This window comes from Myxine glutinosa, chromosome 4 (assembly GCF_964187855.1).
Source record: "Myxine glutinosa chromosome 4, kmMyxGlut1.1, whole genome shotgun sequence".
In the NCBI taxonomy this organism is placed as follows: Eukaryota; Metazoa; Chordata; class Myxini; order Myxiniformes; family Myxinidae; genus Myxine; species Myxine glutinosa.
In genome coordinates, this window is record NC_136264.1 from 133,794,150 (window position 1) to 133,818,927 (window position 24,778).

Genomic DNA, 24,778 nt, shown 5'->3' on the forward strand with positions numbered 1-24,778 from the left:
TATAATATAATATAATATAATACAGTATAATATAATATGCTGTAATATAATATAATATAATGCAATATAATGTATAATATATAATATAATGTAATATATAATATAATATAATATAATGCAAAATAATATAATAAAATACAATAGAATGCAATATAATATATAATATATAATATAATATATAATATAATATGATATAATATCCTATAATATAATATAATACAGTATAATATAATATGCTGTAATATAATATAATATAATGCAATATAATATATATTATATAATATATAATATAATATAATATAATATCCTATAATATAATATAATACAGTATAATATAATATGCTGTAATATAATATAATATAATGCAATATAATATATATAATATAATAATATGTAATATAAAATTTTTATTTTCGTATCTTTGGTTCAGTTTAAAACATCTCACAGCATGAACAAAATACAATAAACTATTTTATATAAGTGTGTGCGCGTAATGGAGGAGTTTGTACATTTATTACATACACACCTGACTCCATTGTGATTATGAGATTATAAATGAATGTACAATGTGTGTAATCGGATAATAGTAATATTTTCTGCTCAGCCAGGTTCCTATTGGCTCCGCTATTCTCCTCCCATGACTAGCCACGCCCACAGCATATTTATATGAAGGTGAGCATCCTAAGCGTGGACAGATGCGTCGCGGGATCGTTTTGGAGGTGGCTGGGGCGTGGGGGGGTCGTGGGAGGGGGGGGGGGGGATAAATGGGGTGAGTCACAACTATGTCTGCCTGCCTGATCGCTTAATATACTCAGTATGCAGTAGGTTTACCATTGGCTTTCTATTTCCATTCCGCACAACAAGCAACAGTATTTTGCTTCCAAGGTCCGAGGTATATACCTGAGTCAGGTGCAGTGAGTCAGGTGAGACACGTCTGTTGGTTTCCATTGTATTACGAATGTAGTCGCACTATTTGACTGTTCCACTGAGCCCGTTTGCGATCGTTTCATTCCCATGAAATTCGTTTTTGGAATTGTTTCCCATTTCATGCCTGGAAGCTGTGTCGCTCCTGCCTTCCTTCGTTTCTTGTATTTCGTGTAATTTGTCGATAATTGGACATGTCGGGCTCGAATCGAGCACATTCTGACTTGTTTATTGATATACTTGTTTGTTGTTGATGATTATTTTAAAACTTTTGATCATAAATGTCAGGACGTGCTTGTTAAATGTCGGGATTCCTTCTTGAGAGCAGCCCTATATAGTAAAGCTAACCCTGCCTCTGCCCCCACAATACCCCAGAGCCAACCCACCCCCTATCCCATACCCCCTCATTCTATATTCTGCTTGCTCTTCCTCCTTCGCCCTCCATCTTCTATCTCCTCTCTTCACCTGTTGGAATCCTCTCCATAACTGGTGCCAACAGCCCTTGGGGCCCTGGTACCCGTGGCTATAGACTGTTACTGCACTATATAGTTGTCAGGTAACAGTCTACAGCCATGGTTGCTATGGCAACCATACCTGCAGCTTGGACCTTACTTGCATTCCCTCGGATGCTGATGTCTTCTTGTCTTCGGGTTGTTTTTCATTTGCAGTGCCTCCATTGCCTATGACTACTTCATGAAGTCAACAGTCCCCTTGACTGCACCTCTTCAAATGGTCCACAAGCCCCTTGATACCTGCAAATTAACCTTGCAAAGAAAGTTCTATTGGTGCACAGAGGACATCACTTTGTTGACCTCATCAGCTCATTGGGATAGTGTAGGGTCATGCCTGAAAGATGTAAACGTACAGGATGGTCATAGATGACGTAGATCCATCACCGAGGTCACGATTGCGCAAGAATGAGCAAAATGACTACTCGAGCGCAATTCTCTCACAGCCTTGTACAGTCATGCCCAAAGCGAGATCAAATGGAGGAATCAGCAGAGCCTAGGTGCTCCAAGCAGGTAATGCTTGTAAACAGGCAAGATAAGCTTGCCTCTGGTAATTAGGGCAAATGATCTCGGTTTTGGCCAACAACACAAAAGGCAAGGTCAACATTCTCTAGGTGCTTGAGCCATGTCAGTTTTAAAATGGGAGACGACGAGGCTCATGGCACGAGAGAGATGATTCACTGAGGCTGCGCACAAGCTGAGTCATCCATCGAACCGGTCTGGTCGACTTGTTCCAAAGAATATATGATGCGCAACCTTCCTGCACCTTTATCTTCAGATCCTTCTGCTTGCGGGGTTCTCCGTTTCGTCATTCAAATCACAAGGCAATGCCTTCTCTATCAATGAACGTTGAATATGTATTTGAGATCCTGCACGACGATGGAACAAGCCAGTTTCTGTCATGCAGTCCCTACGAAGCATAAACGTTCAAACTAAGGTAACCAATTGCTCAGTGGTTGAGATCTGCTCTTGATGTAGGAGCTACCTGTACCTGGTGAGAAAAACGCATCCCTCCATGTGGTGTGTTCCAGTCCAGGACAAAATGGTCCTTTCCTGAATAACCAAGACGCTCGACTGAGATACTTGTAGCACAGCGACGATCCCTGACGATTGTCCTTAAGACTTGATAAGAATATAAATGGTGTTTAAGGATATAATAAATAAGGAGCTTATTCTCTACAGATGTTTCCACTTTGGCAAAGGACTCCACAAGGCATGGACCTTTGATGGTCACTCTCAGTAAAGGAATGGAGTAACTGCCATGAAGGGTTTTCACGTCATTTAAAAATTCAGAGCAAAGTGTAGTGTGGGTATCGGGGTTGTAAATTCCATAACCTTTGATGCATCTCAGTGTTTCTGGAATCGCCCCCTCCAAACGTCATCCATGCCCTGACCTTCACCAAACTATTTCAAGATTTTGTTGTTGTAAAAATAGAAAATGTGAATATGATATGTTTCATCAATTTGTGTGCAGCCTGTGGCTGCTGGTTACATCATTGCTAGGAGCACGGCTGTGTCGCTGATGTAGTGCCCCCTGTAGGTTGGAGTAGGCATTTGGAATTTGGCCAGGGTACCGGCAATAGCTCGCCTACTCCATGCAAATGACACCCGTACGATCCTTAACGTCTACGAACTAATGCTGGCAGAAGGGGCACCCGGTTTAACGTTCCTCTGAGTGGCGGGTGGCGACACACAAATTGATGGCTCGCCTGAGACACCAGGATGACAGTTTATATCTGGGGAGGGATTAGATCCCAGGCTACACATGCTGAGAGCAGCTCAGAGACGAGTGTTCAATGTTCATACCTCTCGTCTCACCCATCCTGCCAGCCCTAATATAATGTGTCGGTGAAAAACTCGGTTTTTGTTGTTCTGTATACAGATCGTTATGCTTAAGAAAAAGCTGAACAGGAGGACTGAGGGGCAAGCATCCTGCGAACAGGTCTAGAAGGGTACGTAAATGAGGGACCGGGAGAAATAGAGGGAGAAAGCGTAGGCGATATTGGAAGTGGACACGCGATGGGTTGAAACACAAAATGAATGAATGAGCAGGTGATTCCATAGACTGATGAATAGGAAAAAGAAGAAGAAATGTAGACAAATTATTTGGTCTTATTTTGGTATCCCTTGGAGTATCCTGACCACACCCCTGAGTATCCCTTGGAGTATCCTGACCACACCCCTGAGTATCCAGCCCAAAGTGGGGAGCCTCGCTCTTTGGAGTTTGTTTGCTTTGAGGATCTGAGAAACAAACGGAATCTGCGCAAGATGGCGAGACGACTTCTGCTTCTCGAAGCAAGCTTCAAAATCAGGTCTGTCCAGGAAAGGTCTTGGCAGAGGGTGAGGCCAGAAAGCTCCAGAGATTGAACCAGTGTAAGTAGTTGGGTAAAGATGATAAGGGTATTGGTCACATGATCCTTGAGAGATACCATGAGAACACAAGATTTAGTTAGCAAGGTTGGCAGTCACATTCCATATGGAAAACTAAACTCTCATCTTCTGAAGGTCAGCAGGCTGAATATACCTGTGCCTGTGGCACTGTGGCAGCCAGTCCATGAGGTTATAATGAAACTATGGCACAAAGGTGAAGTTGCCACAAAGGAAAACGCTGCATACGCATTAAAGAAGGGGACGGTCAATTTAGAATTTGAAAAAGGATTGCGCTTTAATAGAAAACTGCCCTGCGAAACGCTGGGTTTTGATAGGAGAGCAGAAGGAAATCTGTCAGACAGTGAAAAAGGTGGGCACGTAGTGTCCAATGCTCACACAGGTTGTTGTTGGTAATGTATTTGTGTGTCATGTGGAGTTACGCCGGCCACCATCCTTCGTGCCATGTCATGTTTTCATGGAAAATATTTGGACATGTTCTTTTACACCACACGTCTGTGACTTTGGCCAATTGACAAATGCAATTTGTCAGGGATTTGGTACAGGGGGTCGAGACAAACTATGTCCCAAACCACTTGAGACAGGCTCAATATGATACGTTGGCCAGTGTGTACCTACCTTAATACCAAGTGCTGGAAAACAAGGTAGGATGTCACTGTTAGACCGTATCGAACGGTGATATGTCGAAGGAAACTATCCTGAACCCATTATTGAGGTTCACAGCTCTGAGTACTGCCACCCATTCCTGCGGAGAAGCATGTTCAGAGTGAGTTGGTGGCCTGGCCCACAAAAGATGACTTGTGATTAACAAGTTGGAAAGAGAAATGATCAAACTGTGCCAGGATAACCTAAATTTCTTTATTTTGGTTATAGCGACTCATATAATTTGAAAACGTTGATCGATGCCAATGTGCTTGCCTTACATTATGGTCACTCTATTAGCCTCTATATCAGTTATAGTACTGTCTTATCTATTCTAAGGTGTTCAATTTTGGATTTGCCACCCACGTGACTCATTCATTCATTTTGCTGGTAGCACTATTGCTAGGGAGGCCTCTGGCTGCATGCCTACTTAGAGGTATACTTAAGCGTATGCACACACCTCTCAGCTGTTTACCCTGGGCTCAAATCCTGACCCAGCTCTAAACCTTCACCTTGCTGCTTCATGTACAAAGTGAGGAAGCAACATGTCACCTTATGTCAGATGGACGCTAAACCGGAGGACCCATCTGCTACAATTAGTTGGTGGACGTTAAAGATCCCACAATGTCCTTCGCAAAGAGTAGGAGAGTTTGTATTTTGAACAAATTACAAAATCCCTGCCTTAACGTTCAGGAGGAATTGCATTGGTGGCACAGCGGCACTTTAATATCCACCAACTAATGCTACCAGATGGGACACCTGGTTTAATGTCCATCGGAGAGCCGATGATTTTTTTTTATCATGGAACACCTTTTATGATGGAACACCCTGCCTATGAAGCACCAAGCTGAGAGTTTAGAATTGGGTCCAAAATTGAACCCAAAGTAAGTGTGCTTCCTCTGCACCATTTTGTCAGATTCAGCTTGTTTGTGAATGGGTATCCATTTGTTGTTGGTTTTGCAGAGAAACACAAGGTTACACCCAATGGGATTTGCCTTCCATGATGAGAAAACAAGCTGCTTGGTAGCAACTGCTCACAGGACTGTGTGGCAAGGGTGAAAAGATGGATAGGATAGCTGCAGCGATGATATAAACTTTCAAGAGGAAGAGGAGGAAGAGGAAGAGGAGGAAAAGGGAGCTTTCATGAAAACATTCCCAGGTAGAGCAGAATGAACTGGGGTGCATTGGGGTATCCCCAGTAGCTATTCTTGACCAGTGATATTAAGTGCCACTCTGTTGTCACTTGACATCATTGGCCAAGAGTACCTGCTGGAGCACATGCCCCAATGCACCCCAATTTCTCCTTTTTATATTCTATATATACTATATTTCTACCTATCTAAATGCAAGTTGCACGATTGGGTCTGAACAGGGTAAACCTTGTAATCACAGCACGTATAATGCTGAATGGTACCTCATTTAAGAGCTCTGAGTCAAGACAGTGCACGTGAGGCTTATAAATATCGATATTCATGCAATTTCGAGTTATGTGCATTTTTGTTGCACACACGGGTGATGCATATGCTCAGAATAGCTGGTTCGCAAAGTAATAACCACAAACTATTCAGTTAATTCCATCCAACGTATAATTACCTTTTCGTCGATCAACTAAACTGAAATAAGAAGGCTAAGAAGGCTGAATGCCTCAATTCTGTGTTTGCTTCCCAATCTTGTGTCCCCAAGCCCTCACTCTCGGTACCCATCATTCCCTGTCATACCCAAATGCTCCTGGACTCTGTCTTTTACACCTGAGATGGTGGAAAAGGATCCTTCAACCCTCGACTCTGACTCTACCATTGGACTGGACGTCATCAGCTCACGTGTCCTAAAATCCTGCTCTGCTGCTCTGGCACACATCCTTTTTCTGCCCTTTTTACCCTGTCATTTGTGCTAGGTTTTCTTCCATATGCTCGGACATCTGCCAATATCACCTGTAGCCAATTCAATTGATTGGACATGATTTAGAAAGAAACACACCTTTCAATATCAGGTCCCACAGTTGACTGCATGTCAGAGCAGAAACTCTACCATGACATCCAAGGAACTGTCAGTATAACTCCGAGATAGAATTGTGAGGAGGCCATCTGGGGAAGGGTATAAAACAATTTTTAGAGTGTTGAAAATTCCAAAAAGCACGGTGAGCTCCATCATTCGGAAATGAAAAGAATATGGAACTACCTAGACACCTCCTAGAACTGGCCATCCAACCAAACTGTGCAACCGGGCTAGAAGGGCCTTGGTCAGGGAGGTGACAAAGAACCCATTGACCACTCTGGCAGAACTACAGAGTTCCTTGGCTGAGATGGGAGAACCTCCCAGAAGGATAACAGTCTCTACAGCACTTCACAAATACAGGCTTTATGGGAGAGTGGTCAGACGAAAGCCACTCCTGAGAAAAAGGCACATGACAGTACTCCTGGGGTTTGCAAAAAGGCACAGGAAAGACCCTGAGAGCACGAGGCAAACTATTCTGTGGTCTGATCAGTCGAAAATTGAACTCTTTGACCTGAATGCAAAGCTCTACACCTAGTGGAAACTGAGCACACACAGCTCATCACCCATCTAACACTATCCCTATGGTGAAGCATGGTGGTGGCAACATCATGTTATGGGGATGCTTTTCAGCGGTAGGGACTGGGAGACTTGTAAGGGTAAAGGGAAAAATAAATAGAGCCAAATACAGGCAAATCCTTCAGGAGAACCTGCTTCAGAGTGCAAAAGACCTTGGACTGCGGCGAAGATCTACGTTCTAACAGGACAATGACCCAAAGCATATAGCCAAAACAACACTGGAATGGCTTTAGAACAAGAATGTGAAAGTCCTTGAGTGACCCAGCCAAAGCCCAGACTTTAATCCCATTGAGAATCTGTGGAAAGACTTGAAGATTTCTGTTCACCGACGCTCCCCATCCAGCTTGACAGAAGTTGAGCAAATCTGGAGGAAGAATGGGAGAAAATCCCCTAAATCCAGATGTGCAAAGTTGGTACAGACATACCCAAGACGACTCGAAGCAGTAATTGCTGCTAAAGGCACTTCTACGAAGTATTGACTTTGCGGGGCTGAATAATGTCAATTAGATATTTCTGTATTTCATTTTCAATTAACTTGTAAAAATTTCTGAAAACATGTTTTCACTGTCATTATCGGGTATTTTGTGTAAGTCGTTGACAATTTTTTTTTATTTAATCTATTTTAAATTCTGGCTGTAACATAAGAAAATGTGGAAAAAGTCAAGGGATGTGAATACTGTTACGGATCCGGGGGGACGGCACTCCTGTTAGCAAGGGGGGGTCTAATCCCCTTGTCTTGTTAAGCTGGCCGTCCGACCGGTCCTGGGGGTATGACGTCATGCCCGGTCAGCGCTGAATAGGGTAGTAGGCCAATCCTTCCTATGACCTAAGTACCAGCGCCTTCCAGTACGCGAGGAAATACTCCCGCCCGAGCCGCAGCGTAATTGATGGATTGCGCCGAGCGTAGCGAGCCGCGACGCGGACCTTTAACAGATTACTAAACCCGATTATAAAGCGGTTCGGCCAAAATCGTGCCACAGGTACTCAATTGAAAGAAATCACGAAAGCGATCGGACGAGAATGAAAACCAAAGTAAGGAGGAACAGGTATTTATTTACTACTATGCAAAACCAAAGAAGAAACGAAGGTAATTTACAGGACGAAGAGGAAGAAGCAGATACACAGAGCAATTCTTAAACAGGCTTACTTATACCCCAGGGACAAGGCGAACAGAACAAACTCACGTACACAAAAGGGGATTGCAGGCAGGAATGGCTGGATGAAGGATGAGAAGGGTCTGCGCAGAACGGCAGGGCTGGAAGTGAGCGGCCGCCGACTCCCCGCACTCGGGTTCACACGGCAGGGCTGCTCGAAGCAGCGCGTCAGAGCTTCACGCGGCAGGGCTGCTCGAAGCAGCGTCTCGGAGCTTCACGCAGCTGGTCTCTCCTGCCTTCTCACCGACTCTCTGGAACCTCCTCATGCGTGCCTCTCTCAACTCCAATTCGTACCTTCTTTGTCCAACTCATCTGCGCGTCTCGTCCTGGTGGGGGCCTCGCGCCAAGGGTTTTATAACCACCCCTTTGGAACCCTCTCGAACTTGCCAGATGTTTCTTGCCATGCCCTACCAAGCCATGCTCACCGAGCCCTGGTTGGTCGTTAAGGGCTCTCTGGCTCCACCTTAGATGACGAGGGCTCTCTGGCTCCACCTTTGATGACGAGGTGGGGCCACGCCCTTATTCTCCGATCCTGGCCTCGTGGGCAATGGAGTTTTGGCGCGATGTGGAGCCAGTAAACACAGCGCCATGCAACTTACTGGCACTTTTAGGAGGCCATTGGGGATATTGAAAGGGATCTATCTCATTTGATTGATGCAACGTAGAGTCGACGATTGGAAACGCAGCCTTACCTGAAACACATACTAATGATATAACTATGAAAAGGGCCTATGATTCGCTACGTGTTGCAATGTGGACTAACTGAGGTGCAATTATTTCAATTAACAGCCAATTAAGGGGAAATGTACAGAGGGGTTATTTATAAGGGAATTTACGACTAAATTTACATGTGAAGGTTCTAAAAACCGCAACAATACTGTATAAAGGCACTGTAAAGCACTTGGATTATGTCTTTCAATCCTGACAAATCTCACGCTGTCACTGTCTCTCTCCGAAAGGACCATCTGGCAACCCCTCCACCCACCCCCATATACTTACTTAACAACCCTCTTGAGGAAGTTCAGTCTTTCAAATTCTTGGGTCTCACCATCATTCATGATCTTTCTTTGGCAAAACATATTTCGAAGTTGGCCTCCAAAGCCAGCCACTAACTGGGCATCCTCTGTCGTACAAAGTCCTTTGTTGACACACTTAAAATCCTATTGTCCGCCAAGGCCTTCATCCGTAACTTGAGAGAGTACTGCTGCCTTGCTGACTCCTCTGGGCTGGATAAACCTTAGCAATCTTAGCAGTTAGTGACGATTATGCTATCAAAGGGCATTCTTAGAAAACTCCATAAATATTCCATACTCCCCATCAACAAATTCCCTTACAAACGGAACCTGGGATTCCTTACAACCTTCCACTTTTAATGCACGTGTGAGGCATACAAAAGATCAGCTCACATGGTGACGATGCCTTGTGTGAACAGAAGCATGAAGTTTATTGATTTTTAATCATTTTTTAAAAACATCATGTTGCTTCCCTTGCGCAAATTGTTTAATTAGCTTGGGGGACTATTGCCTGGAGGATGAGTGTAATGGTTGTTAGAATTATTGATCAACGATTCAAAACCTCCCTTGGATGCAGGCTGTTTTGCACACAATACAATGCCTTTTGTAATTAAAGTGCGAAGATGGGCGGAGTTGAGGTTGGAAATCACCCAATTGGGTGGAGTTTTGTCTGAAGCGTGGTCTGTGCCATGTTGCTGCGAGATTTTACGAGAGGGTTTTTACAGCCACCTGGGTCCTGTCACCCTGTGAGTATATTTGTGCTCGATAAATGTATTCCTTAATCCTTTCTTCTTTTCACCCTCCTCAGCATCATAGTCAAGTGAGTAATAACACATTGTCTCTGGTTTATTGTATTCTGGTTGCTGGGCGATGTCTGCATTTTGACAAATGGTTCTCACGATGTAACGTTCGCCATTCTTTTGGGATGTTAATTGTTCTTTTCTCTGTGCTGGGTTGTGGTTTCAGCTTGGTAAACATCCAGTGGTTTGTTTGTTTTGTGTTTGCAGTTAGTGTTGTATTAAAAGGAAGCGCTTACACGATTTCATCTTTGTACCTGCACGTGACATTTCTTAATATAACGGTTGGCACACTCTGGTGAAATTAGAGCTATCGTTTGCTCCAAACTACATTTTACAGAAACCAGTGCAGTGATTTACTCTGATTGGAGGTTCCCTCTGCTTGTGGATTGATTTACCAGTCAAGTGCTGCAGTAAAGAAGGAAAGATCTTATTGCTGGACACCTCGCACGCTGTACCGACCCAACCCGACGATGACACCTCGCACGTGATGTCAGCCCGACTCGACGACGGCTCCTTTTATGCTGTAATGGCCAGACCTGATGGCAGCACTTTACTTTCACAACTGGATGACCACACCCCGAGTGCAAAGGACCTGGCGGGGACCGCGGGCAGAAGGAAAGACATCCCACAGCGAAGGTCGTCTACACCAACATACATCCGATGGAATGAAAACTTGATCACTAATGAAAGAAAACCAAGCTAGCCCTCGAATGTCCACAAGATGCCACTAACAACAAAGACCTAATCCAAATGGAACCCACTGATGCCCGTTCTGTGCTCCAAGCATACTCAGACATCTGGTCTGCATTAAAAGACCTGTATGCTTAAGTGCAGACCAGCGAAGATCCAGAAGATGCCTTTCACACAGAAGACCTATATTGGCAAGAGTAACTACCCAGATGTTGTTATCGCTCAGACAGTGGATAAGATGTACTGCATGGCTCCAGAAACCAGATGTCGTGCCTCTAGAGTCTAGACGATCAGTGACCAGCATGCACAGCCACAAGTTATCAAGATCTTCAAGGTCATCTTCTTCATCTTTCAGTGTCCGGGCCCAGGCTCAAGCCTCCGCCGCTGCTGCAGAATGCAGCCTACGTAACTGAACACAAGACCCAGCTGAAAACAGACCAATGAAGAGCCACCGAGGCCGAGTTGAAAGTGGAGCAAGCAAGATCCAAAGCAGACAAAGCAAGAGCCGAGGCAGACCAAGCAAGAGCCAAGGCCGAAATGAAAGTGGAACAAGCAACGGCAGAAGCTGACTTGTGCACACTCTGAGCCCAACAAACAGCAGTTATGGAGAAAGTATGCTCGGATGCTTTCCTGCAAGCCAAACGAGAAGAAAGGGAGCATGTCTTCCGGACCCCATCCTAACAGTCAGCTAACGATCATGTAGCACACTTTTGCCACATGACCGACACTGCTGTTCAACCTTCACCGACCAGCCAACTCCAAATTTCGGGCCCACCCTTTAAGCTAGTCAAAGAGCAGCAGACAACAATTCCGACTTGTATGAATGATATACTCAGTCACAATCATATTCTCCCGCGACATCACCAGACAAGCCAAAGGCTGAACCAGAGAGTTTGCCCATTGATATGACAAGATAGATCACTGCCACCCTTGCTTGCCAACGCCAGCCATCCCACAAACCAGTGTCTATGACAACGAACCAGATGCACCGATGATGTTCTGGTGCTGTTCCTTTCAGACCACAGGTGACTGTACTCGGAATCCCATGATGCAGAGACTCATCTTGATGGAAAAATACACCAAAGGTATACACCGATAAGATAGAAATACATGTACACTGATAAGAGGGAAGTTTGAGTGAACTCTCAAACCTGTCTCCCTCTTCCAAATCCTGGTGGCGTCTTGTCAAATCTGTTTCTGGTGTTTGTTCCCCCTCCATCTGACTTGTATGAATTCCTCCCCTTATTCTTCGGGTGTTTGTTCATGTTCCTCCCCTTACCTCAAACGGCTACACAGCTGAATGCCTCAACTCTGTGTTTGCCTCAAAATATTGTGTCCCAAACCTGTCTCTTTCTGTACCCACCGTACCCAGTCGTACCCAGCTGCTCCTGGACTCTGTGTCCTCTCCTGACAAGGTGGAGAAGTTTCTGTCAATCCTTGACTCTGATTCTGCAACTGGACCAGATGGCATCAGCCCAAAATCCTGCTCTGCCGCTCTTTCACACCCTCTCTCTGTTCTCTTCACCCTCTCTTTTGCTCAAGGTCATCTGCCATCAGCTTGGAAATGGGCCAACATTACCGCTTTACACAAAAAGGTGCAAAAACAGATCCTTGCAACGACAGACCAATCAGCCTGCTCCCAATTATCAGCAAAGTCATGGAATTCATCATTGCTTCGGATATCAAATCCTTCCTCTTCTCCAATGGCTTGATCTCTGATCATCAATTTGGATTCAGACCAGGTCACTCTACTCTGGACATGCTGCTTGCTTCTGCTGTCGCAACAATGGATGGAGGTCCTCAATGTCAAACAGGAAATTAGAGCTGTCTCCCTTGACATATCACGTGTATCCAATACAGTCTGGCACCCCGCTCTGCTCACCAATCTTCTCTCCTCCTATGGTATCCATGGAAATCGCCACGCATGGCTTGCGGACCTCCTCTCTGGTCATAGTCAACGTGTGGCCCTGAATGGATTTCTCTCATCTCCCCTTCCTGTTCAGGCTGGAGTTCCCTAAGGCAGTGTTATGGGCCCTGTGCTTTTTCTGGTCTTCATCAATGATCTCTCCGACTCTCTCGAAAATCCTCTCTCTATCTCTTTGCTGAAGACTCCACTCTCTGCCGCTCCATACCTCATCCCTCCGATGGGCAGTCCGCAGCCTCCGCAATCTCTGCAGACCTGGCCAAAATCAGACGGGTCAAACAAGTGGAACATGTCTTTCAATCCTGAACAATCTCACACTCTCACTATGTCTCCCCGAAAAGAATGTCTGGACAACCCTCCAATCCACTTTCTCAACAATCCTCCAAGAAGTTCTGTCACTCAAGCTCTTGGGTCTCACTATCTGCCATGAACTTTCCTGGGAAAACCACATTTCCAATCTGGCTTCCAAAGCCAGTCGCCGACTGGGCATCCTCCGTCGTGCGAAGTCCTTCCTTGACACACCTGAGCTCCTCACCACATACAAGGCTTTCATCCGCAGGTCAATGGAATACTGCTTTCCCCTCTGGGCTGGTGCTCCTGCCTCACACTTAGCTCGGCTTCACGCTGTTGAAACCAAAGCTTTCAGAATCATTGGCATCTCCCGGGATGAAGCTAACTCCTGGGGCCTTTCACTCACTCACCTCAGGCAGGTTGGTGGTCTTTCTGTCTTCTACCGACTCCTCTCTCGCCGAGCCCCCACAGCCCAGTCTGTGGTCTGTCTCCCAAATACTCCTACAGGTCGCACAAGATCTGCCAGCAACCCTCTTCTGGTGAAACTGCCAAAATCAAGACTCTCTGCTCACCTTCACTCTTTCATTCCTCTTTCCACCCGCCTCTGGAACAAACTCCCTCACTCTCTTCAGTCCCACTCCTCCCGCCAGGTCTTTAAAACAGCTGTTCACCACCATCTCTTATCTTCCCCATCCAAAACCTTCATCTTTTCTACCCCCGGTAATTCACTCCAGATCCACTTTTTTGAAATACCGACTTCTTTCCTGGAAGTCCTAGCTGTGTCCATGTGTTTTTTTTTTTTAACCTCTCCCACCCCCACCCCCATTCCCTTGATCACTCCACAAGATCCGTGCCTGCACTGACTCCGCAAGATCCGTGCCTGCACTGACTCCGCGAGATCCGTGCCTGCACTCATTCCGCGAGATCCGTGCCTGTGCTGACTCCGCGAGACCCGTGCCTGCGCTGACTCCGCGAGACCCGTGCCTGCGCTGACTCCGCGAGATCCGTGCCTGCGCTGACTCCACGAGACCCGTGCCTGCGCTGACTCCACGAGACCCGTGCCTGCGCTGACTCCACGAGACCCGTGCCTGCGCTGACTCCGCGAGACCCGTGCCTGCGCTGACTCCGCGAGACCCGTGCCTGCACAGACTCCGCGAGACCCGTGCCTGCGCTGACTCCGCGAGACCCGTGCCTGCGCTGACTCCGCGAGACCCGTGCCTGCGCTGACTCCGCGGGACCCGTGCCTGCGCTGACTCCGCGGGACCCGTGCCTGCGCTGACTCCGCGGGACCCGTGCCTGCGCTGACTCCGCGGGACCCGTGCCTGCGCTGACTCCGCGGGACCCGTGCCTGCGCTGACTCCGCGGGACCCGTGCCTGCGCTGACTCCGCGGGACCCATGCCTGCGCTGACTCCGCGGGACCCGTGCCAGCGCTGACTCCGCGGGACCCGTGCCAGCGCTGACTCCGCGGGACCCGTGCCTGCGCTGACTCCGTGGGACCCGTGCCTGCGCTGACTCCGCGGGACCCGTGCCTGCGCTGACTCCGTGGGACCCGTGCCTGCGCTGACTCCGCGGGACCCGTGCCTGCGCTGACTCCGCGGGACCCGTGCCTGCGCTGACTCTGCGGGACCCGTGCCTGCGCTGACTCCGCGGGACCCGTGCCTGCGCTGACTCCGCGGGACCCGTGCCTGCGCTGACTCCGCGGGACCCGTGCCTGCGCTGACTCCGCGGGACCCGTGCCTGTGCTGACTCCGCGGGACCCGTGCCTGCGCTGACTCCGCGGGACCCGTGCCTGCGCTGACTCCGCGGGACCCGTGCCTGCGCTGACTCCGCGGGACCCGTGCCTGCGCTGACTCCGCGGGACCCGTGCCTGCGCTGACTCCGCGGGACCCGTGCCTGCGCTGACTCCGCGGGACCCGTGCCTGCGCTGACTCCGCGGGGCCCGTGCCTGCACTCGTCACTCCGCAGGGCCCGTGCCTGCACTCGTCACTCCGCAGGGCCCGTGCCTGCACTCGTCACTCCGCAGGGCCCGTGCCTGCACTCGTCACTCCGCAGGGCCCGTGCCTGCACTGGTCACTCCGCAGGGCCCGTGCCTGCACTCGTCACTCCGCAGGGCCCGTGCCTGCACTCGTCACTCCGCAGGACCCGTGCCTGCACTCGTCACTCCGCAGGACCCGTGCCTGCACTCGTCACTCCGCAGGACCCGTGCCTGCACTCGTCACTCCGCAGGACCCGTGCCTGCACTCGTCACTCCGCAGGACCCGTGCCTGCACTCGTCACTCCGCAGGACCCGTGCCTGCACTCGTCACTCCGCAGGACCCGTGCCTGCACTCGTCACTCCGCAGGACCCGTGCCTGCACTCGTCACTCCGCAGGACCCGTGCCTGCACTCGTCACTTTGCAGGACCCGTGCCTGCACTAGTCACTCCGCAGGACCCGTGCCTGCACTCGTCACTCCGCAGGACCCGTGCCTGCACTCGTCACTCCGCAGGACCCGTGCCTGCACTCGTCACTCCGCAGGACCCGTGCCTGCACTCGTCACTCCGCAGGACCCGTGCCTGCACTCGTCACTCCGCAGGACCCGTGCCTGCACTCGTCACTCCGCAGGGCCCGTGCCTGCACTCGTCACTCCGCAGGGCCCGTGCCTGCACTCGTCACTCCGCAGGGCCCGTGCCTGCACTCGTCACTCCGCAGGGCCCGTGCCTGCACTCGTCACTCCGCAGGGCCCGTGCCTGCACTCGTCACTCCGCAGGGCCCGTGCCTGCACTCGTCACTCCGCAGGGCCCGTGCCTGCACTCGTCACTCCGCAGGGCCCGTGCCTGCACTCGTCACTCCGCAGGGCCCGTGCCTGCACTCGTCACTCCGCAGGGCCCGTGCCTGCACTCGTCACTCCGCAGGGCCCGTGCCTGCACTCGTCACTCCGCAGGGCCCGTGCCTGCACTCGTCACTCCGCAGGGCCCGTGCCTGCACTCGTCACTCCGCAGGGCCCGTGCCTGCACTCGTCACTCCGCAGGACCCGTGCCTGCACTCGTCACTCCGCAGGACCCGTGCCTGCACTCGTCACTCCGCAGGACCCGTGCCTGCACTCGTCACTCCGCAGGACCCGTGCCTGCACTCGTCACTCCGCAGGACCCGTGCCTGCACTCGTCACTCCGCAGGACCCGTGCCTGCACTCGTCACTCCGCAGGACCCGTGCCTGCACTCTTCACTCCGCAGGACCCGTGCCTGCACTCGTCACTCCGCAGGACACGTGCCTGCACTCGTCACTCCGCAGGACCCGTGCCTGCACTCGTCACTCCGCAGGACCCGTGCCTGCACTCGTCACTCCGCAGGACCCGTGCCTGCACTCGTCACTCCGCAGGACCCGTGCCTGCACTCGTCACTCCGCAGGACCCGTGCCTGCACTCGTCACTCCGCAGGACCCGTGCCTGCACTCGTCACTCCGCAGGACCCGTGCCTGCACTCGTCACTCCGCAGGACCCGTGCCTGCACTCGTCACTCCGCAGGACCCGTGCCTGCACTCGTCACTCCGCAGGACCCGTGCCTGCACTCGTCACTCCGCAGGACCCGTGCCTGCACTCGTCACTCCGCAGGACCCGTGCCTGCACTCGTCACTCCGCAGGACCCGTGCCTGCACTCGTCACTCCGCAGGACCCGTGCCTGCACTCGTCACTCCGCAGGACCCGTGCCTGCACTCGTCACTCCGCAGGACCGGTGCCTGCACTCGTCACTCCGCAGGACCCGTGCCTGCACTCGTCACTCCGCAGGACCCGTGCCTGCACTCGTCACTCCGCAGGACCCGTGCCTGCACTCTTCACTCCGCAGGACCCGTGCCTGCACTCGTCACTCCGCAGGACCCGTGCCTGCACTCGTCACTCCGCAGGACCCGTGCCTGCACTCGTCACTCCGCAGGACCCGTGCCTGCACTCGTCACTCCGCAGGACCCGTGCCTGCACTCGTCACTCCGCAGGACCCGTGCCTGCACTCGTCACTCCATAGTACCCGGGCCTGCACTCGTCACTCCGCAAGATCCGTGCTTCCACTCAGCTGCACTCATCCTTAACCCCTTTTCATATGACCTTGTTAATCAGTTCTTGCATTGCTAATGTTCTTTTCTTTCAGATAGCAGTTTATCCCGACTTTTGATTTCTTTGGCAAATAGACAATTGTGGATGGGCGTGTCAACACTCCGACTCGAGGATGATCAGCTGTATGCAGGAATCTATTTGTTCAGGATGCTGGTGATGACTTGCCTCCTCTTCGCGCAGGACACCGTGGGAATGTTAAGTCCCACCAGCTAATGCTGGCAGAAGGGACATCCATCCAAGGTATGGCACACACATTGATGCATCGCCCTGCATGCGAAACACCAGGACGACAGTTTATAGGTGGGTCGGGATGCAAACCATCAGTGGAAGCTTGATCTCAAGAATAGCGGAACAAACCGTGGAACTTGCTTCCGCGCAAGCGATGCTTTATTGGCATGGAGGTTATACCACACTTCCATGATGGGAATTCAACAAAGTGATGTCTTTTATGGATAGGTGAATTGTCTTTCCTTTTACTCCTTAGACCAGTGGTTCTTAACCTTTTTAAAGGTGCCGAACCCTAACGAAACCCACCGAACACTCGTGGAACCCCTCAAATTAGACAAAAAAAAATTAAGAAGAGTTGCATCTTAATGCGTTTTCTGTTCTTCTTTTCGGGAGGCGATCTGGGAAATGCGTGGTTTTGTTTTGGCAAGGGCCACCCCCAAATCATTTTCGCATGCAAGCCTGCTCCTTTTCTTTGTTTTAATGTCCACCAGTTTCGAAAACGCATGCTCGCAGAGATACGTTGTAACGAACGGCATGAGGATCTCAAGGGCAATTTTAGCGATGTGAGCATACCCTTCCATTTGCCGGCACCAAAACGTTGAGAGCGTTGTTGTGCCGAAGAGTTGTTGTTGAGTCTGGCTCTGCTGAAGTTCGATGAGGTCGTCAAAGTATTGGTTGTTGACCTCTGCCGTTGCAACGTCGAAAGTAAACGGCTGCCGCACCCATGCTGGGTATTGCTCTTGGTCGGGGAAGTAGCCGTCGAATGACTTTCCCAGCTCATCCAGGTGCGTGGCAATCGCTTGCTTCAGCTCCCACGGTACAGCAGTGCCTCCAACTTCACTCATCTTTGATCCCGCTCACGCACTCGTCCAGTAGCGAAAAGTTCGCGAAGTTGTCGTTCTTTGTTCGCCGCCTCCACAACGGAAACTTCTTTCGGAAAGCGCTCAGCTTTTTTCAGATTCTATGACATTCACTCCACCGCCTTGCATCTGGCAATTGAGATGATTGAGTGCGTCGAAGATGTCAGCCAAGTACGTCAAGGCGAGGATGAACTCTGACTCTTGGAAGTGCGTTCCATGGCAATGCTGGTGTTCTCGCAAAAACAGGGCTAATTCTACACGCAAGGCAAAACACGGCTCACTACCTTCCCTCGTGATAACCATCGAACGTTATAGTGGTAGAGAAGGACTTCCAATTCAGAGCTGATTTCATTGCACAGCTCTTTGAAGATGCGATGATTCAGAGCACGGCTTCGCACGTAATTCACAGTTTCAACGACGATTTTCAGAACATTGGCCAGTTTTGGAGGGAATGTTTTTGATGCCAGCGCGTGTCTGTGCAGGACGCAGTGCGTGACGATGATGTGTGGTGCATCGGCCTTCACCAGCGCTCCAAAACCGGAGTTGCATCCCAGCATGGCTGGAGCTCCGTCCGAGCAAACTGCAGACACCATGTTCCACGAAAGGCCGTTGCTTCTGAAGACGTCGTCCACATGCTTCTTCGCGTCAGCTGCCTTCATCGTTGTTGTGAGAGGCTTGCAGAACAGAATGTCTTCCTTGATCTCGTCTCCTTTGACATAACGCCCAAATAAGATGAGCTGGCTCAAATTCGAAACGTCAGTGGTCTCGTCGAGTTGAAGGCTGAATTTCGTCGGGCTCGCGACTAAATCTGCAACTACCTGGGCGAAGATGTCGTCGCTCATGTCGTCGATTCTGCATCTGATGGTGTCATTTGAGAGTGGAACGAGAGACAACTTGTTTTCAGCAGCTTTTCCCAGCATGATGTTGGCCATCTTCAACGCGGCCGGTTTGATGAGTGTCTCGCCAATGGTGTGCGGTTTGCCCTGGTTTGCGATCAGGTACGCAACTTCATACGACGCGGTGAGGATCGGTTTGTCAATTGGAACGAAGCCGAGAGTGGGCAACGCAGCACTTGCGTCGAATCGGACTCTCTTCAATTTGAATTCATCCAGCGTTGCGTCTTTGTACTGCCCCTCGCCGTGCAGTTTTTTGAAGTGTTCCCGTAGTTTTGCTGGTGCTAGGCTGGAGTTGCTCAACTTGACATTGCAAAGCATGCATTGAGGACGCTGACTTCCGTCCCGTTCCGTCAAACACGTGAACCCGTACCGCACGTAATCCTCCGACCACTTCCTTTTTTTGCTCGACAAACTGCAAAAAAAAAAAAAGTAACAAACTGATCTTAATTGAGTTAGGGCAAATAATTATATGACAAAAATTTAAAAAGGAACATGCTTAAATATAATCAGTACCCCTCTGAAAACTGAGAAATTTTAACGAAGAAAACATAACTTATAGTTACGATGACGGGATTTATTATCTACTCAACTCTGTCACCTCAAATCCCATTATAATATTACATAGAAAACTGTTAATTGTTAGTTTTGAATTGTGACCAAAGGAGTTATATCACCTCCACCTAATTTTCTGAGTAATTCAATCATATTTTATAATCACCATCCACTTTTGACTTTAATATAACTCTGAACCTGCCCTGCATATCCACAAACATTTCCAACTTACTTTTCAATTAATCAGTAACTCCAAAGTAAGGCGCGACCAATGACGCACGGCACATGGCAAGCTAATCGAGGCTATTCACTGGAATTTCCGAACACCTGCAAAGTCCAAAATCCAGTAAGTAAGTAAGCAAGTAAGCACCATCAACAGAATAATTAGCAAGTTGCTCATTGATTCAACTTACTACAGTCAGTGTGAAACAACTTATCTAAAACACAGACCAGAGAAACCATGAATGGGATGGGAATACAATTACAAATAACATTTCCATTCGTTCGTAACATACATAGCAAAATAATAATAATATTGTTATGAATTTGGGTAGTGATATGTAGAGCAGAGTAGAACTGAGTAGGTAACATGCTTCGAAATGTCGCGGTAAGGACAACTACCTGTAATAAGTTCATGTGTAGGCGTTTTGTCGGGTAAGATGTATAATTGTGAATCTACCATGAGGTTCGAGTGATAAGTAGTGTAGGGATTGAAGAGTAGAGCCCTTGTACATCTCACCTGGTTGGCCAAACCTCTGTCCCTTTTGGCACCGCACACCACATAGACATTCCGACGGATCCCTTAGTACATCACTAAATAACGCCCTCCCCCCTGATAGGACTTAGGAAGAAATCAGGCCAGGACACCGCCGATAATGGCCGCCGCCATTTGCACCTCCGAGAGGCCTATCCACCTCGCATAGCACGTGCTATAACACAAGGAACAGAGAACGAGAGTGGGAGTGGTGCAGTGGGCGAGCCGGCGAGTCGGTGGAGGCTCTGATTGGTTGGCAGCATGCCAGGGCTGACGTCACGAAGAAGATCGATATTAACGAGGGCCGAGCGCCATTTTCGGACGAGTTCGTCTGAGGTGCGCATGGGCAGAGTTGGCAGTTGATCCAGAGCAGTTGCTGAACGCCATTGCAGTTCGCAGGAGATCAGTTGAGCCATAGGGAGTTGCCGAATGCCAGTTGCCGAACGCCATTGCGCGTTCCGCGAGATCCGAGCTTTTGGTTTTGGAATCCGCCATTGAGTTTTCGCCTCGGGAGTAAAGCCTTCGTGATCGGCATCCGCAACTCTGGTGTTAATCGGAGTTGCGCGACAATATTAATAATAAGCCTAATTACACATATATTCAAAATTGATACAAACTAAAAACAAACAAAAAAACAAATGGCAATACGTTTCGGAGGACCTCCGCCGAACCCCTGAGACTGACTCACTGAACCCCTGGGGTTTGGTTGAACTCCGGTTAAGAACCACGGCCTTAGACCATTTCGATTTTGTCAAGAGTATGCAGTGTGCACAGGTTGACAACAGAGGATGCTAGGTCAATCATAGGGCGATCGCTCTGTATTGTCAAATCTGAGGAAACAATCAGTAAACACACAAACCTTGGGGAACAGGTCCCTGAGCATGCTAGGAAGAACATGGTGACATGACACCAGGATAAAATTGCAAGAATTCACCATAAAAATACATTCTGAACCAATTATTTAAGTATGGAGATAATGAACAATTAGAAGCAAATTCCAAAGTATAGTATTGACACAAGGTCTGCACTCTCTTTCCTCGCCAGGTTCTACATGCTGGTGCTCTTCTTTCCAGCAGTCAGCTGGACCTTGGTCACCTCCATCTTATTAAATATATAAGGACTTGGGAAGAAAACAGCAAAGAAGTCACTATGGTACGCATTTCATGTGATAGGCATTCATCGTGAAGCTTGCCAACCCGATCACTCGTTCTAAATGACAACAAAGTCAAGTTGTGTTATGCAATCAGGAACCGAGAACGGCTTCTTCTTAACACCTCACTTTGATGTCTGACTTGAGTTTGTAAAAAGTCCCATTTGGGATTTTAAGTGGTAGAGCTGTGGATTTGGAGAGGATATCAGGTTTGGTGAGTGGGAAAGGGGTAAGTGTGTGTTTCTCCTCCATAACTTCAAAACCATGAAACCTAGCGGCTCAAAACTTTGCATGCATACCAAGGGAACTCAAAGGGAGTGCATGCAAGCACCACTTTTTAAGATAATTAACGGGATACTCATGAACAAAAACAAAAAAAGGCTCATCCATTGTTGGCCAACCTTCCCCTAGCAGGGGTCTTAAGCTGCCATTTTTGTCTGGCCTGTTCAAAAATGCCTGAGCCTTGGATCCACGATGTACTCTCATGGACTAATTAAAGTATCCAATCAAAATCTGTCTCCGGATTTGAGGATTGGTGCATGTGGACTAAATAAGTGTCGATCTGGAGTGAAATCTGAAAAATTTAGAAAGTAACGATTCCTATAACTGAGTGATGCCTGGTGTTAACTTAATGTTTAAAGTGGCTGGCTTAAATAACTTAAGGTTTTCAGTTTGAGCACCTGTCGTGCCATTTAAATAACAGCGGGTGGGTTGACTCACCTTGTCATCCCTCTGAGGTTAGCAAAAAAATACCAGCTTACTGGGGTAATAAGCCATTCAAGTATCATGCATTGGAGTGGCGACGTGTCCAGGATTGTACTCCTTAGCCAATGAAACTGCATTGGCACCTCCTATGCATTGCACGGCTTGAAAGGAATGGTTATATTATACATCTAAGCATATTTACTTTCAGCAAGCAAGGCTGTGATCCCTCTTTCTCCATATTTACACAAAATGTGAAATTGCCAAAGCATTAAACTTAACTTTTACTGTTTGGACAATTATATTGAGTGAAGAAAATATTAAGGAATGTGCCGAAAGTGTAACTTCACTGAGTGAAATGAAAAGAATTAACCAGCGGGAACGCCACAAACGCTTCTCTGGCCACGACTGGGTTCTCTGTGGGGAAATCATCCAGAGTTAGAAAGGAAAAATAAATTAAAGATTTAATTAAAACAACGACGAATATAACAGGAGGTTTAGAACGAGTAAAACAACAGGACAAGTGAACTGCGAGTTCAAGAGAGAATTGGAAAATACTAGCAACGGTACCCGCCCTATGGGCGGGGCTTCAATTGGGAAGCCCAAATGAAAAGGAAAAATATCAGAAATTGAAGGTTTTTATTTTATTTTAAATGATTAATATAAACATCCGTTGAATCATATCACACGCAAATCATCAAAATCTAAAAAGTATCTTTAGAATTTCAATAAAAGCCACATCACTGTTCATATCGGTAAATATCATTCCATCGTGTTTCAAATCGTGATCGATACACTATGATCGTGATGATCGTGAATCGTGATCGATAATCGTGGTCACAATCGCTATGTCGTATGTACTCCCGATACGTGTACCAAATTCCCGATACGTGTAACTGTACCAAATCAACAGTTAAAATTATTTTGAGCCGATAGCTGTTACGGCCTTGGCAAGATCGATGGAGACAGCGATCTGTTAGTGATCGATGGAGACAGCGATCTGTTAGCGTATTCACCGCCCAAATAGCTATGTGGAATTCTCTCATGTAGAGATTAAACGTTACAGCTGTTACGGCCTTGGCAAGATCGATGGAGACGGCGTTTATTATACTTTTAATGAAGGACACTGTCTCAAGCCCCAGTCCCCATCACGGATGGGGTTCGGCGGTTTACCCGAGCCCGACGGCGAAGGGCAAGGTACACGCTGGCCCGTCCAGTGTAGCGCGTGCGGCCCCGGACATCGAAGGGCATTAAACGTTCATTAAACATTAAACTGAAGGAGCTGGGCTCCAACGCGAGTTGAAAGAATTGACGCGACCAAAGATGGAAATTCGTCCGAGTAGGTTTAATAAATGTATCACACTCGGGTACTCTGAAAAGCCCGTTTATCGGGCAGCAATATATATACACATTTATGTCGGGAAGTTTGCCCGGCAAAAGCTATACCGGGCATGCCCGGGTATCAAGGGCGAGCCTTGGAAAGGCGAGTCTGGACCTGCCCGGGCGTGTTTGGCTGCGGCCTGGCAAGTCGAGGCTGGGCGTGCCCGGGCGCTCTGGACGAGCACTGGAAAGGCGATAGCGGGCATGCCCGGACGCTCTGGGCGAGCCCTGGAAAGGCGATAGCGGGCATGCCCGGACGCTCTGGGCGAGCCCTGGAAAGGCGAGAGCGGGCATGCCCGGGAAAGACGAGACCGTGCCCGGGAAGACGTGCCCGGGAGGTTCGGGCGTGCCCGGGAACAGTGAGTCCGGGCATGCCCGGGAGAGGCGCGTCTGACCGTGTTCTGGCCGGTGCAAGGCGATTGTGTGCATCCAGCGGTAACCGCTACAAAACGTCCATTAAAGGATTGAACCACCATTAAAGGATTACGAAACGAAAAACATTACGAAATTACGTTCACACCGTCACGTCAAACACTACCATGAACACATACATCGTCACAATGAGAACATCGTCACAATGGACGTTTTGCGAATGTGAATGTTATGCGGGAGTTCAAACCTGAGAATACTGGAGACCAAAGCTGAAATTGGAAAAACTAAATAGCCTATTTTACTCCTGGATATCCCAGGATTACCCACACAAAATATCGTTTCGATCGGTTGAGCCGTTTTTGCGGTACCTTCGAACAGACGGACGGACATTTGGTGAATTATAATAAGATTGTGACTGTTTCAGAACCGTCATTCCCCAGGCAATGGCATACAACATACAGGTTCCCCAGTTAGTTATTTCATTATTAAATGTTTCAGATAGGCCTCCCTTTTGTGTAGTGGGTTTCATGGCCAATGTGCATTTTGTGGGATTAGCTAGGGATTTCCTATCTTTCTTGCTTCAAAGCAAAGTGCTATCCCCCTCGAGGTAATGTGGAAGATCAGTGAAGAAGAGCAGCAAAGTAGGTCCTCATTTGCATATGTGCACCAAAATCGCATTCAAATATGTGCGCCAATTTCCAACCATCTCCCCCACCACCCACATCAACCACAACTAACCACTACCATCTCCCCCACCACCCACATCAACCACAACTAACCATCAACCACAACTACCAACCATTTCCACCTCACCATACCACAACCGCCTTCCTCCACAACACAAATCAGCAGCCAACATCGCACTTTTATTCATCACCACAGCTCAACCACGC

General features: G+C 48.7%; 1 long non-coding RNA gene across 2 annotated transcripts in view; it reads left to right on the forward strand.

The window, feature by feature from the left end:
• The first annotated feature begins 786 nt into the window (after window positions 1-786).
• LOC137425257 (uncharacterized) overlaps window positions 787-24,778 on the forward strand; it is a 37,689-nt gene continuing 13,697 nt past the window's right edge. For both annotated transcript variants that reach the window (XR_010984083.2, XR_013623195.1), the window contains exons 1-3: window positions 787-923; window positions 9,779-9,947; window positions 21,326-21,433. This is a non-coding gene — a long non-coding RNA (uncharacterized LOC137425257). The remainder of the gene's footprint in view (window positions 924-9,778; window positions 9,948-21,325; window positions 21,434-24,778) is intronic.